At 42.5% G+C, this 13,325-nt stretch overlaps 2 long non-coding RNA genes across 17 annotated transcripts in view; one reads left to right on the forward strand and one right to left on the reverse strand.

Annotated features, from left to right (window-relative positions):
• Positions 1 to 4,619, reverse strand: part of LOC128323521 (uncharacterized) — a 50,036-nt gene extending 45,417 nt beyond the window's left edge. Inside the window, exons 1-2 of the long non-coding RNA XR_008306328.1 lie at positions 4,472 to 4,619; positions 1,703 to 1,872 (exon numbers count right to left, since the gene is read on the reverse strand). This is a non-coding gene — a long non-coding RNA (uncharacterized LOC128323521). The remainder of the gene's footprint in view (positions 1 to 1,702; positions 1,873 to 4,471) is intronic.
• The window catches only part of LOC128323519 (uncharacterized), a 440,731-nt gene that overhangs the window by 84,080 nt on the left and 343,326 nt on the right, over positions 1 to 13,325 (forward strand). The gene's annotated exons all lie outside the window — the stretch shown is intronic.

Raw genomic sequence — 13,325 nt, forward strand, 5'->3', positions numbered from 1 at the left:
ATCTGGAAGCTGCCCAGTAAGTCTTAATGCATCAGTGCAGTGTTTTTGTTTTGAATTGTGATAAAGTTTAATGGTAACTTTTCTTATACTAAAGATAGGCTCCCATTTTAGTGAGTGATTTACCTGTGTAACAAGATATATATATTTTCTGACAATTGAATGCATTAATCTCTAGAGACAAGGCAGCCTCCTCTTTCAGCAGCCGCAATCACAGTGGCAGACATGTTCCACAGCATTAGTAACATAGAACAGGAGCTGCATTCTTTTAAGAGGCTGTCTCAGAGCTCTTCCTAGAGTGTTGCTGAGCAGCCAAATGTGTGTGTGGAGGGAGAGGAGGAAGACATTTTCGTTGCTCCCTCTTTTCTCCAAAAGTACTTTTTGCTGCCACACATGTGTCCCTGTGCGTTGCAAAACCCTCAGGGACACATTTGTGGTAGTGAAAAGTACTTTTGGAGAGGGGAACAGCAAAAATCATCATCCTTTCCCTCTGTATTTAGCTGCTTGGCAACGCTTTGGACTGAGGTGTTGTGTACCAGAACAGTTTTCTACCATATGGATCAAAAACAATTTTGAAATGCTCCAGATGCTTGGAATCTGCAATTCCTGTTCTTCAGACTACATGACTACATTCCCTCTATATGAATTTATTTTTCTCCTCTTATTACTAAAAAAGGCATCTCAACTTTGCTGTTCTTTTGAAGCCATTTCTGTACTATTTCCATAATTTTGTTCCTTACTTATGTTGGCCCTAAATAAAAAAGGGAGGGGGTACAGGGGAGCTGCTAGTATTGGAAGTGCACAGTAGCTAAAAGGTTGAGGTAGTGCATGTGCATTGGTGGTGCACGTGCACCTCTGTACATAAGAACAGCCTTGCTGGATCAGGCCCAAGGCCCATTTAGTCCAGCTTCCGGTTTCGCACAGTGGCCCACCAGATGTTGCTGGAAGCCATAGGCAGTATCAACGCTCATGGAGATAGCCTCTTGTGAGAACTCACAGCTCCTATTTCACTTTATTAAAACTTCAGAACATGTCAACCAGTATATCTAACAGCAACCATTACTTGTATCTGAAGGCATTTGGATTTTGAAGTAACCACGAGTTTCACAAGGTGGGATTGCTTCCTTGCCTCAGAAATTCTATGGTGTTGATTTATGGTGATATTAACACTTATTGTTATGCTTTTCAACAACATTTTTCTCAAAGTGATTTACATAGAAAGAGAGATACAATTATTCCCTCTCCCAAAAGGGCTCACAACCTTAAAAGACACCAGCAACAGCCACTGGAGAGAGACGGTGTTGATGAGTTGCTCTAGCTCTGTTGAAAATAAGTGAGTCACCTCTTTAAAAGGTGCATAATAATCATAGTTTTTTAAAATGATAAAATAAAAAGGTTGATTAAAATTTTACGTGCATGTGTGTGTGTCTCTCTGCTCCGTTTTTAAAAATAAAAACTGCTTGAGGGCACTTGTTTTGCCAGCTTGCTTATTAATTTACAGAAAGAACCCAACAGACCCAAATGTGCCTGAAATGTTACATTCTCTAAGTTTCATATTTTGCAAAATCATTAATTACCCCTGCATTGGGTCAACTTTAAAGGGATAACAATGAAGAAAAGCAGTGTTTGTTTTTAAATAACAAAGAAAGATCTTCCTGACCTCTAGTGCTCGAGCAAATGACCCTGGACTCATTATTTTCCAGACCTGTGTTTCATGTTCCTTTCTGTCCTGATATTCTGCATGTACTGCCTTTCCCTGTTCACCTTCACTGTGTCGTTCATTCTAGCTCTCCTTCTGCATGTTCTGTTCTGTTCCCCATTGGTTGTCCTTGAGTTGTATTCATCCACTGTCACTCAGTGGAGTTCAAGATTCCCCTGCCAGCAAGGGGAAACAGTATTAAGACTGGGAGCTCAGAAATGCTGTAGCAGCATTTCAAGATCAAGATTTTAATAAATTTCACCTTGCTCTTTTGGGATCCTCCTCCCTTCTAGTACATGATATTTATAAATCAGGTGTTGAGCTAGTGACCTTGTCTGTCGTCCCTCTTTCTGATTCCAGTGCACTTTCTAGTTGGTGGTTGTTGTGATTTAAAATCTCATTTATGTAGCCCAAGAGAATAAGGCAAGATAAATAAAAGTTTAAGTCAACTCTCTTAGGTGGACACTACCTATACAAATACCAACCCCCTCTCCGGCTTATATACCATTTTAAAGAGCTAAGTCTTTAGACATGTTTGGATCTTATAAAATTCATCAGAGTCATTTCTAGGAAGAGATTAGGGAAGTTGTACCTGTTAAATATCCCTGCATCCCTCCCCAGTCCAATGTCCAACTGAAAGACCGAGGCAAAGCATAGAGCCTCATTTTTAGCCTACTTTCCAGTAGGCTTATGAGATCACCCGGCTGTGTGTGTGTCTCCGTGTCCGTCTCACTATCAACTTCTCAACACCTGGACCAATATGAACCAAATTGGGTACAGTTGTAGGGACATCTTAATGGCATAGTTTGTGATGATGTCATCCACTCTGATCCAAGATGGCAGTCACGTAAACCTTTGAGGTGCAAGTGGGCTAACTTGTGAACCACCTAACCGATTTGAACCAAATTTGCTACACCTTTAGGGATACATAGGGATTCCCAAATGGCGTGGTGTGTGATAAATGTCATACACTCCAAGATGGTGGCCACATGAACATCTGAGAGGCAAGTGGGCTAATTTGTAGGCAATCTAACCAATTTGAACCAAATTAGGTACAGTTGCAGTGAGTGACACATAGGGAGACCTCAGTGGTGTAGTTTGTGATGATGTCATCCACCGCGATCCAAAATGGCAGATGCGTAAACCTTTGAGGTACAAGTGGGCTAACTTTTGAACCACCTAACTGATTTGAACCAAATTTGCTACAGATGTAGGTACATATAGGGATGCCCAAATGGCATGGTGTGTGTGATGAGATCATTCACTCCAATTCAAGATTGTGGCCACATAAACTTCTGAGGTGCAAGTGGGCTAATTTGTGGACTGCCTAACCTATTTGAACCAGATTGGGTACAGTTGCAGTGAGTGACACACACGGACACCTTAATGGCATAGCTTGTGATGATGTCATCCACGCCGATTCAAGATGGTGAATACAAACTTTTGAGGCACAAGTGGGCTAACTTGTGAACCGCTTACCTGATTTGAACCAAATTTGCTGCAGCTGTAGGGACACATAAGGACACCTCAGTGGCCAAGATTGTGACAATGTCATCCACCTCAATCCAAGATGGTGGAGACATAAACTTTGGAGGCGCAAGTGCACTAACTTGTGGACAGTCTAACTGATTAGAACCAAATTTTCTACAGCTGAATGGACACATACGGATGCCCCAATGGTGTGGTTTGTGATGATTTCACCCACCCTGATCCAAGATGGCGGATGCATAAATGTTTGTGGCACAAATGCACTAAGCTGAGAACTGTCTAACCAATCTGAATCAAATTTGGAACAGCTGTAGTGAATGACACACAAGGACACCTCAATGGTGCAGTTTGTAATGATGACATCCACTTTGATCCAAGATGGCGGACACATGAATATTTGAGGCACAAGAGATCTAACTTGTGGACCTCAATTAACACCAAATTTAGTCCAGATGTAGAGACAGTGAAAGGAAAGTTGGCTGACTAGTTCTTACTAGAACAACTTGTTAAAGTTATCATCACATACCAGACGGTACAAAGTCTTTGCAGCTTATATGGCACAGAAATTAAGATGGGCACCTTAACTTTCAATTTCCATTCTTTTTAGAGCATAAGTGAAAATGTAAAGCATCTTAACTCTAGTCTTAAACTGAATGTTTCCGGATTACTGTATTTCCAGGTATTTTAAAAAGGGAAATCTGATTAGACACTATGGGGAAGAGCTTACCTAAACCACAAGGTAGAACTTCTTAATGCTGAATACCAAAAACTTTGCAAAACCTTAAATTAAGATAGACACACTTTCCTCCCTCCCCACCTGAAAAAACGCAATTAAATGAAATTAGTGGATTCAGTAATAGTGACAGTGTGATCCCACCTCATGATTATTCAGCCGTGAATAACATGACAAGAAGCAAGTAATTTGTGTTCACTTTAAATCTGTACTTCATGGTTTCTTTTTCTTACACACACACACACACACACACACACACACACACACACACACACAACAAACGCTTTAAGAACTATGTCCAAAACTACAGATCAGTCTTCCCAGAAATTTCCCATAAACCTCACAGTTCTGTTTGATTTAATTTTCTCTAGGCATGGTGTTATCAGCAAAATAATGGTAGGCCTTAAGCCAATCAGACTGAAATAGTAGGCCTTAACCCTCTGAATTGTGCCTTTTTACCATCTATAGTGACTTATATTATGCTTTATGAGCCCCCTAGAGAACAAAAGCTGCCCCCAATTCTTGAAACCCCAACTCTTTTAAGGGATAGAAACCTATAGCAACTCTTCTATCTCCTCCTCCTTCTCTTTTCTCCTCCTTTTTCTCCTTCTCCTCCTTCTCCTTCTCCTTCCTTCACTCAGGACACACAGTTCTTGAGCAACAGCCCTCCCACTTCTTTTCCAGGGCCTGTTCTCTGGCTACAGTAGAGCTCTGTCTGAGGAGCTGATTTTAGCTCTTCTGGCCTTGGCTCCTCTTCTTCTTTTAAGAAAGTTGTGGCATGTTTTAATGATACGTATTAGTGCCTGTCTCTTTTCCTTCGATCTAGAAAGTTGTACACAAGTGACATAGCTTCTGAGGAAAGACGAAGTACATTTCTTCCCTTTAAGCCTCAGGCTGCCACTTAATGGTTAATGGCTTACTAGGATCATGGCTTACTAAAAAGAGTCTCACTCAGATTAAAAGGACATTAGGCATTCCTTAATGTGCTCTTTCAACTTCAGTAGGAAAACTTTGAGTAATGTTCCTCATTATGTCAGCTGCTATCTCTTTCTTGCTGTATTCTCTATATAGTAGGAGAGAGTGGATTATTGCCATTTTTGTTTTAAATATATTAACAGATCTTATACCCTGTCGGATGCTTTGGCTTATGTCAGGTTCTTTGAGTTCAGTCTGTGTGCTGGGTGGTGTTGTGCTGCTGGGTTTACTTCACAGGATTTTTACATTTTCCACTCAAATTTTTTAAAGGACCTTTCCATTATTCTCCCCTCTCCCAACACCATTTTCCAGGAATTGTCTAATTGTTCCCTCATTATATGGAAGCAAGTCCCACTGAATTCAGTGGAGTTTACCTCCTTCTGGGTGTTGTTGTTTATTTACGATCTTAGATCAAACATCAGTATATGCAGAATATACACAGTAAAAAGAAAATAATGGAAACAAAGTCTAAAATGTCATCAAATATATAAAATCTAAATCTAAAATGTCATCAAATATATAAAAAAAAGAAGACAGGGACCCAACAATATCCCTGGCGGTTGCTAAATTTTGTTACACATTGACCAAACTAAGAGAAGCTAGAGCACAGCAATTGGTTACTGTCAAAGATTCCTGATTTTATATATTTGATGACATTTTAGACTTTGTTTCCATTATTTTCTTTTTACTGTGTATATTCTGCATATACTGATGTTTGATCTAAGATCGTAAATAAACAACAACAAATTACTCCTTCTGGGTGTGCACATAGAATGGCAGTTTCAGTTATCAAAATGCTGCTGGAAAAGGCATGTGCACTCCAGCCCAGCATCCTCTTCCGCACAGTGCTCAGCTACATGCTTCCACAAAGTTCCAAAGAGGTGCAGCAAGGAAATCCCAGAAACTATTCCCACCCAGTGCCAACAAACTATTATTGTGACGTAGGTTGCCCTTTAACATGGAGATTCTACATGAGAGCCAAACCACCTGTGAATATGGAGGCTTCATATCTTAAGTATGGCCAGGTGAAGCTTCCATTTTCACTGGCAGTTTAGCTCTGATGTAGAACCTCCATGTTCAGGAGCAGTCTACATCAGAATGATAATTTCTTGGTGCTGGGTAGGAATATTCTTTAGGATTTTCTTGAGGTTCCTCCTTTGGAACGACGACTACGACGACGACAACTACTTCTTCATTTCATTTTTCATTTCATTTAATTTTAATTTTAAATCCCGCTCTTCCTCCAAGGAGCCCAGAGCGGTGTACTACATACTTAAGTTTCTCCTCACAACAACCTTGTGAAGTAGGTTAGGCTGAGAGAGAAGTGACTGGCCCAGAGTCACCCAGCAAGTATCATGGCTGAATGGGGATTTGAACTCAGGTCTCCCCAGTCCTAGTACAGCACTCTAACCACTACATCACGCTGGCTCACTCTTCTATAGGCTTGTGTTTAGGGCTAAACCAGGAGCTGTGTATAACCTTGTTTAATATGCCTGTTACACTCCATGCAGGTGCTGATAACCTGAATCAGTAGTCAAGGTTTAGCAAAAAACACACAGGGATTTAGAAAGCTGCCTTATACTAATAGTCTATTGGTCCATCTGGCTCAGTACAGTACTGTCTACATTGGCTGGCAGTGGCTCTCCCAGGTTTCAGGCAGGAGTCTCCCCCAGCCCTACCTGGAGATGCCAAGGATTGAACCTGGGATGTTCTGCATGCAAAGCCGATGCTCTACCACTGATCAGTGGCCCCAAACCCAGTGCACTGCTTTCACATGTACATGGAGCTTGGCTGGGTTGCTTGAGTTATCTGTAGTAATTTGTATGGTGAAAACCTGCTCTTTGCTTTTGTTTATTTCTATATCCTACCTTGGCTGTGGCTGCAACCAGCCACTGTAAGTCCAGTGTAGGGGTGTGCACAAAACTGGGTTGCCAGGTTTGGTTCGAGTCCAGACTGGACTTAAACCGGACTGGGCATGTTCAGTTTTGCCACCTGCAAACACACACACCACAGTTTGGTTCAGGGGTGTGTGTGGTTGTAAACCAAATATTTTTTAAAAAACATTTTTTAAAACAATTATATTCACTGCCACCTGGTCTAGGGGCTTCTGTGCAGCTGCAGGGGTACCCCCTCCTGCCGCTGGCCTCCATTTAATTCCAAGTAGCCTGGTTTGGGCAGTCTTTGGCCTGTTCCAGGACTGTTCTCCGAAGTCAGCTACTTTGGCGGTCACCGTGTAAGCCGAGTGGGCCTCTGCATGACCCAGCCATGACCCGGCCATGCAGAAACCCATTGGGCATGCGCAGCTGCCGCCACGGAGGACAGGCCTGGGCTATTTGGAATTAAATGGAGGTCGGCAGGGGGAGGGGGAACCTCTGGAAACCCTCCCATGGCCATGCAGAAGCCCCCAGACTGGGTGGTAGTGAGTTTAATTATATATATATAAAATGTTTTTTTAAATTATTATTATTATTATTATTTTATTTTATTTTATTTTATTTTAATGTATCCCTGAACCCGAACCAGGGGTTGTTCAGTCTGAGATCGGGCCAAACAGGGGCCGGTTCAGTTCGGGGGTGGTTCTGCATAGAACCATCAAACTGGCCATGTTCGATGTCAAACAGGTCTGAATTTGAAACCCTTCACACATCCCGAGTCCAGGCATAGATGAGTACCAAAGGGGCAGAGGCAGGAGGAGCAGTTGAGGATGACCAAGATCGGGTACCGAGTGACAAACAAGCAGAGGGCTAGAGGCAGAAAGTGCACCTCTAAGCACCAAGTGACAATCAAGTAGAGGCGAGGCAAGTGTTACCCTGATGAATTCCTCAGACTTCTGGGGTGACCTAGAGAAATGGGTTTTATGGAGTCAAGGAGTTCTCTGTCCATAACTAGGATCAGGCTAGGATCAGCTGACAGTGCTTAGCCTGCTCTTGGTACATGAAAGTTTGATCTCTGCAGGTTTGCCAGGCCGAGATGTGGGTGTGCAGCATGTAAAGCTCTAGAGGCTGGCTTTTGGGAGATGTGGTTTGAGCCCTTCTTCCACTCCCTTCCGGACTTGTCTGAAGAGCTCTTTGATGGATGATCTTAGCTTTTGCTTAGGTAATGTCATTAGATGAAATTTTGATCCCTTCCCAACTCTTTAAGTAAATCCACATCCTTGTGAAGTTTGCATGGAACCAATAACTGATGTGAATGACTTGAGATTGCATCCTCCCCGCCACCGCCACTTGCGATGGCAATTATTTGTATCATAGCTGGAAAAAGAAAAGGATCACTTAGGTTTCTCATGTGAAATACCAGTGTATACTTGGTAAGCAATAATAGAAAAAAGCAAATAAATCAATGGATTCCGTTTTCCCTTCTCGTTCTTCCACCTTCTTTCCTTTTCTTTCCCCAAATTACCTTTGTACCAATTAAAAAAATCTTTCATGCATCGTACAGTTGATATTTAATTTATATATTTATTCCATTTTTATACCACCTTTCATAATGCATCTCAAGGCAGTTCACAAAAATTAAAATACAATAAAATTCCATAAAAGTTAGATCTTAAAACCTTAAAATCAGTGAAACAGTAAAATCTGTAAAACAGCAAAACACAACCATTAAAAAGACAAAGAGAAACAGGAAAGTTGAGAGATCCAGCAGCCCCTAAGGGGTAAAAGCCAGAACAAATAAAAGGATCTTTAGTTGTTTTTTAAAAACAGCCACAGAGCTGACATTTACTTGGAGAGCATTCCAGAGCCTGGGAGCAACAACAGAGAAGGCCTTGTTTGACAATTAATGATTGTCAAAATGATTGGGAGGAGAGCTGGTCTTGTGGTAGCAAGCATGACTTGTCCCCTTAGCTATGCAGGGTCTGCCATGGTTGCATATGAATGGGAGACTAGAAGTGTGAGCACTGTGGAATATTCCCCTTAGGGGATGGAGCCGCTCTGGGAAGAGCAGAAAGTTCCAAGTTCCCTCCCTGGCATCTCCAAGATAGGGTTGAGAGAGATTCCTGCCTGCAACCTTGGAGAAGCCGCTGCCAGTCTGTGTAGACAATACTGAGCTAGATGGACCAATGGTCTGACTCAGTTTATGGCAGCTTCCTATGTTCCTATGATTATTTGTAATAGATTGCAGCCTTTGAGTTTTGATTAATATTTTGAGCACTTGTGTTGCCTTTAGTGGTTGGTGTCAAACTATACTGGTTTTATAGTAGGCTTGACTTCCATATCTTCCAACTTTGATCTTTGGAGGTAACATTTTGGTGTGTTCTCCATTTTTGTCTTCCATTGAATACGAACATATGACACTGTCTTTATATTAAGGCAGCCTATTGGTCAATTTAGGTCAGTACTGTCAACACTGACTGGCAGCAGCTCTGCAGGGTGTTTAGAGGGGGACCAATCTGGAGGTGTCAGGGATTGAACGTGGGACATCTTGCCTGCAAGACACGTGCTCTTTCACTGAGCTACAGCTTCTTTCCTATATTTGTAGTAATGCATGTGTGCTGTTCAAATCCATGCAGCTCTTCTTCAAGGGTGCACATGTGGTTGTACAACTCCTGGGTTTACAGTGGACATTTTGAAGGCCTTGACTATCCATGCTTCTGCCACTCATCATTCTTTCCCACAGTTACGCCTTTCAACTTTCCATTCCCTTCCTGCTTTCTTTTTTTTAAGGTAATGAAAGAAATTCCAGTTCTCATGGCTTGCTTAATATGGAAAGAGTCCAAGGGAAAGACTGAACTTTTTTCATTATTACTTGGAGGCATTCTTTACTTAATAGCTCATGACTGTTGTTAAGTTGATGGGGGAGGCGGGGGCTGGGTGGGAAGAAAGGATAGTGCCCATGGCCTGAAGAAGAAACCTGTGTGTTAGTTTTTAACAGTCCTCTCCGATGCTCAATTTCCCCTTGGCACTGATTTCCCAGTGAAGAATTGTGTGGGATGGGTGAGGAAGTGTTAGGCCAGGCCTGCTCAAGCTGTTCTCACGATCTTAGTGGCAGAATGTGGGAGGGAATCATAAACTGGCAGTATCCCCAGTTATGCTCTGGCTGTGTGGTTGAGTTGGCCTGCTAAATCCATTACATTCTCATGAGTTTACATTGAGAGGAAAGAGAAGATCATTGAACTCTGGCCCAACAGAAAAATCGAACCCTGAAGTATTTTTAGAGCTCCCAGAATTTGCCTCGCATTTTTCTATTAAAACCAATCATGGGTTTTTCTTCATGTTCACCACAGCATTTCACCTAAGTATAAACATAGCTTTAATTAGAAGGTTTTTCGCTTGATTGAAGCTGTGTTGCATCATGAAATGGTGTACGTTTTTGAGAATCCTTTCTTAAATGTGGATCATGGGTTTCTTCCAACAGGCAATGCATGGATGTTTTCTGTAGTCCCTTGTGTTGTGCAGACTTTCTTGGTATAGAATATTAGTTAACATCTTTATTCCAGTTTATATATTGGTGTAGCAAGAAGGCAAATATTGGTTCCTAATTTATTGTTCTGATGACAAGAAATGAAATGGAAGGTAAATATAACTGGGTAGAGAAAAGGTTTGCAAAATATTATTAAGGAAGATGGTGATAATATGAAAATGGCAGAGTATACATCTGGCCAAGATAAGATAAATCTCCTGCTTTTATAAATACCATGACCTTAACTCATTGCTCTCTATGTGCTCCAGTGTCTGCACACAGCTCCAGTCAGACTTCTCAATTCACTACAGTTTTAGTGACGGACCCATGAAGATACACGCAGAATTTCCCCCAATTTCTGTCGTTTAAGGGCAAGATTTGTCTGCTTATTGAATATCCATCTATCCCAAAAAAATTCCTTTGGATCAGGCTATTTATATGAGATCAACTCTCCTCTTCTTAGATAGCCCAATAGTGTAATACTGTTTGAAAAGGATTTTCACCAACTTAATAGTAATCAAGCTTTTGCATTCTCTGCAACTCTACTTCAGACTGGGTATTAAACAATGCCATCCTCCACATGCAGAGAGGGGTGAGAAAGGGAATATGTTGCAGGAAGAGCTGCTTATTTTTTTTTAAGAGCCTCAATCTTAAAGTGGAGTCAAGTATAGGGAGCTCACTAGCAGCCATGGGATGAGCTCAACAGGGGGTCCTCCTGTGTTGAGGTGCGTGTGCTAGTGAACACCAGTCACCCCCTGCGTCTGATGTCTCATGAAGGGGGCGTGGACACCAGTGGCAAGACAGGTGTGCTGCCCTTTTGCCAGATGCACGGGATGCTGCCAGATGCACAGGATGCACAGAAAGGAGAGCTGGTCTTGTGGTAGCAAGCATGACTTGTTCCCATAGCTAAGCAGGGTCGGCCCTGGTTGCATATGAATGGGAGACTTGATGTGTGAGCACTGTAAGATATTCCCCTCAGGGGATGGAGCCGCTCTGGGAAGAGCGGAAGGTTCCAAGTTCCCTCCCCGGCAGCTTCTCCAAGATAGGGCTGAGAGAGATTCCTGCCTGCAACTTTGGAGAAGCCGCTGCCAGTCTGTGAAGACAATACAGAGCTAGATAGACCAATGGTCTGACTCAGTATATGGCAGTTTCCTATGTTCCTATGTTCCTATGCTTCATTCATGTGCCATTGGGGGTGAGTCAGATGTGTTATTTCTCTGCTTGTTCTGAGCAGAGGAAGAATGCACCCAACCAAACTCCCAACAGTTTGTGAACGAAGCACCCAGTTCAACAGGCAGCAGGGCAGGGTGCCTGGCAAGGGAAGGGCGGGGTGGACAAGTGACTCAGGCAGCCCTCTGAAGGTGTGGGGAGCAAACCTCTGGCAGTCCCTGGAAATGTTTGGGGCCGCAGTGGCCAGAGGATGCTCATACCCCCAGACTCAATGGTAACCGCGTGCTCAGTGGAGTGGGAAAGGGTTGTTGGCAGAGTTATTTTCTATCATCTACTCTCTGATTCTTTTGGCTCTTCATCTGGGACGTTCTGCATGTGAAGCATGTGTGTTATATCACTCAACTTGCTTGTATGTTATGGAAACTTCATTAGGACAAACTAACCTCAGTACAAAAAATACCCCCTTTTTGTGTGCAAAGGGAACTATGACAGAGAAGTAATGGCTGCTCCCTCTTTAGTCAGTATAAAAGCCACAAGTTGTTTGGACCTCCCCAGATCGTTTCACTGCAGTGCTGTGAGGGAAGGAAGCAAATCTGCAAGAGAGTTTTGGCCATCATATGGGAGGTTGGGGCAGCCTCTGGCTTGAGGGCTGTGTTTGGCCCAAGTGTCAGCAGGAACCAGCCAAAACAGACAGTCAAAATATGTCCCTTTATAGGAGCTCCTCCACCCCCACTTCATTCCTTTTCTGAAATGTGACCCCTTCTTTTTCTGCTTGCTATATTTGAATATAATGGTTTACTTTCTTACCCAACCAAAGATAAAATCCCAAGGCTGAAATAGTGACTTGGAGCTGTGTCAAACAGCTGTATTAATGTAATCACTCCCATTACTCTTAGTTATGGTAAAAATTCTTGCAAGTTCTTTTCTTCTGTGATTTCTATTTCAGAAATAATACATTTGTGGTAGCAGTTCTAAACGTCTTCCAGATGAAAAGCATATTGATACTTTTGTTATAATACCTTCTGAATTATAGAGCTTTATTTGTTTTTCTCTTGGGGCTCTAATTAATAATTGAAGGAGCAATAAAGTTGTATTAAAATGGAAGCAGCACGTGAGGCACTGAATGTCAAAGGTCTTTGAAATCACAGGGGAGAAAGAATAAGAAAAGGGAACAAGTGAGAATGTAAACTATCCATTCAGCACATGACACCTCCCCCAAAGTTTTTTTTAAAGTGGAGAAACTGCATTGTGGCAAGGAGGGTTTGTAATGCCTCTAGCCACTTGGTGCAGTCAGCTTCTGCTTAGAGATGGGGGAAACGTTTCTCTAGGGTTGATCCTATAGAGAAGACTACATCTGACGAGAAGTTTGTGCCCAAAGAGCAGAATGACTCCTGTTATAAAGTACAGCTGTACTCTCCAGGAGTCAAAATCTCATGTTTGACAGCCAAATCCAACATGAATGTGCCATAACATAGTTAGTTTTTGCCTGCATTATTAGCGCATAGGCCTTGCGAAGACCACTTGAAACACCCTGGACATGGGGACTCTTCCACCAGAGCATGTAAAGAACTCCCAACCCATTCCTCCGCACTTCCCGCGGCAATGCACTCAGAGGAGACAACACCAGCAACAGCCACTAGAAGAGATGCCCTGCTAGACTGAATACTGACAGTTGTTCCTGCTAAACAGAGCCACCACTATGCAAGGTATCTCTCTGCCCAGTTAGCATGGGTTATAGTAGGGTAATGAGAATAATAGAATTTTAGAGGGGGCCTCGTAAGTCATCTTGTCCAAGTCCAAGCGTGTCCAAGCTTGAAGCAAGAGCATCCGCAGTTAGGTGCAACAAGATGCAAAAGAGGAGAA

This window comes from Hemicordylus capensis, chromosome 4 (assembly GCF_027244095.1).
Source record: "Hemicordylus capensis ecotype Gifberg chromosome 4, rHemCap1.1.pri, whole genome shotgun sequence".
NCBI classification, from domain to species: Eukaryota; Metazoa; Chordata; class Lepidosauria; order Squamata; family Cordylidae; genus Hemicordylus; species Hemicordylus capensis.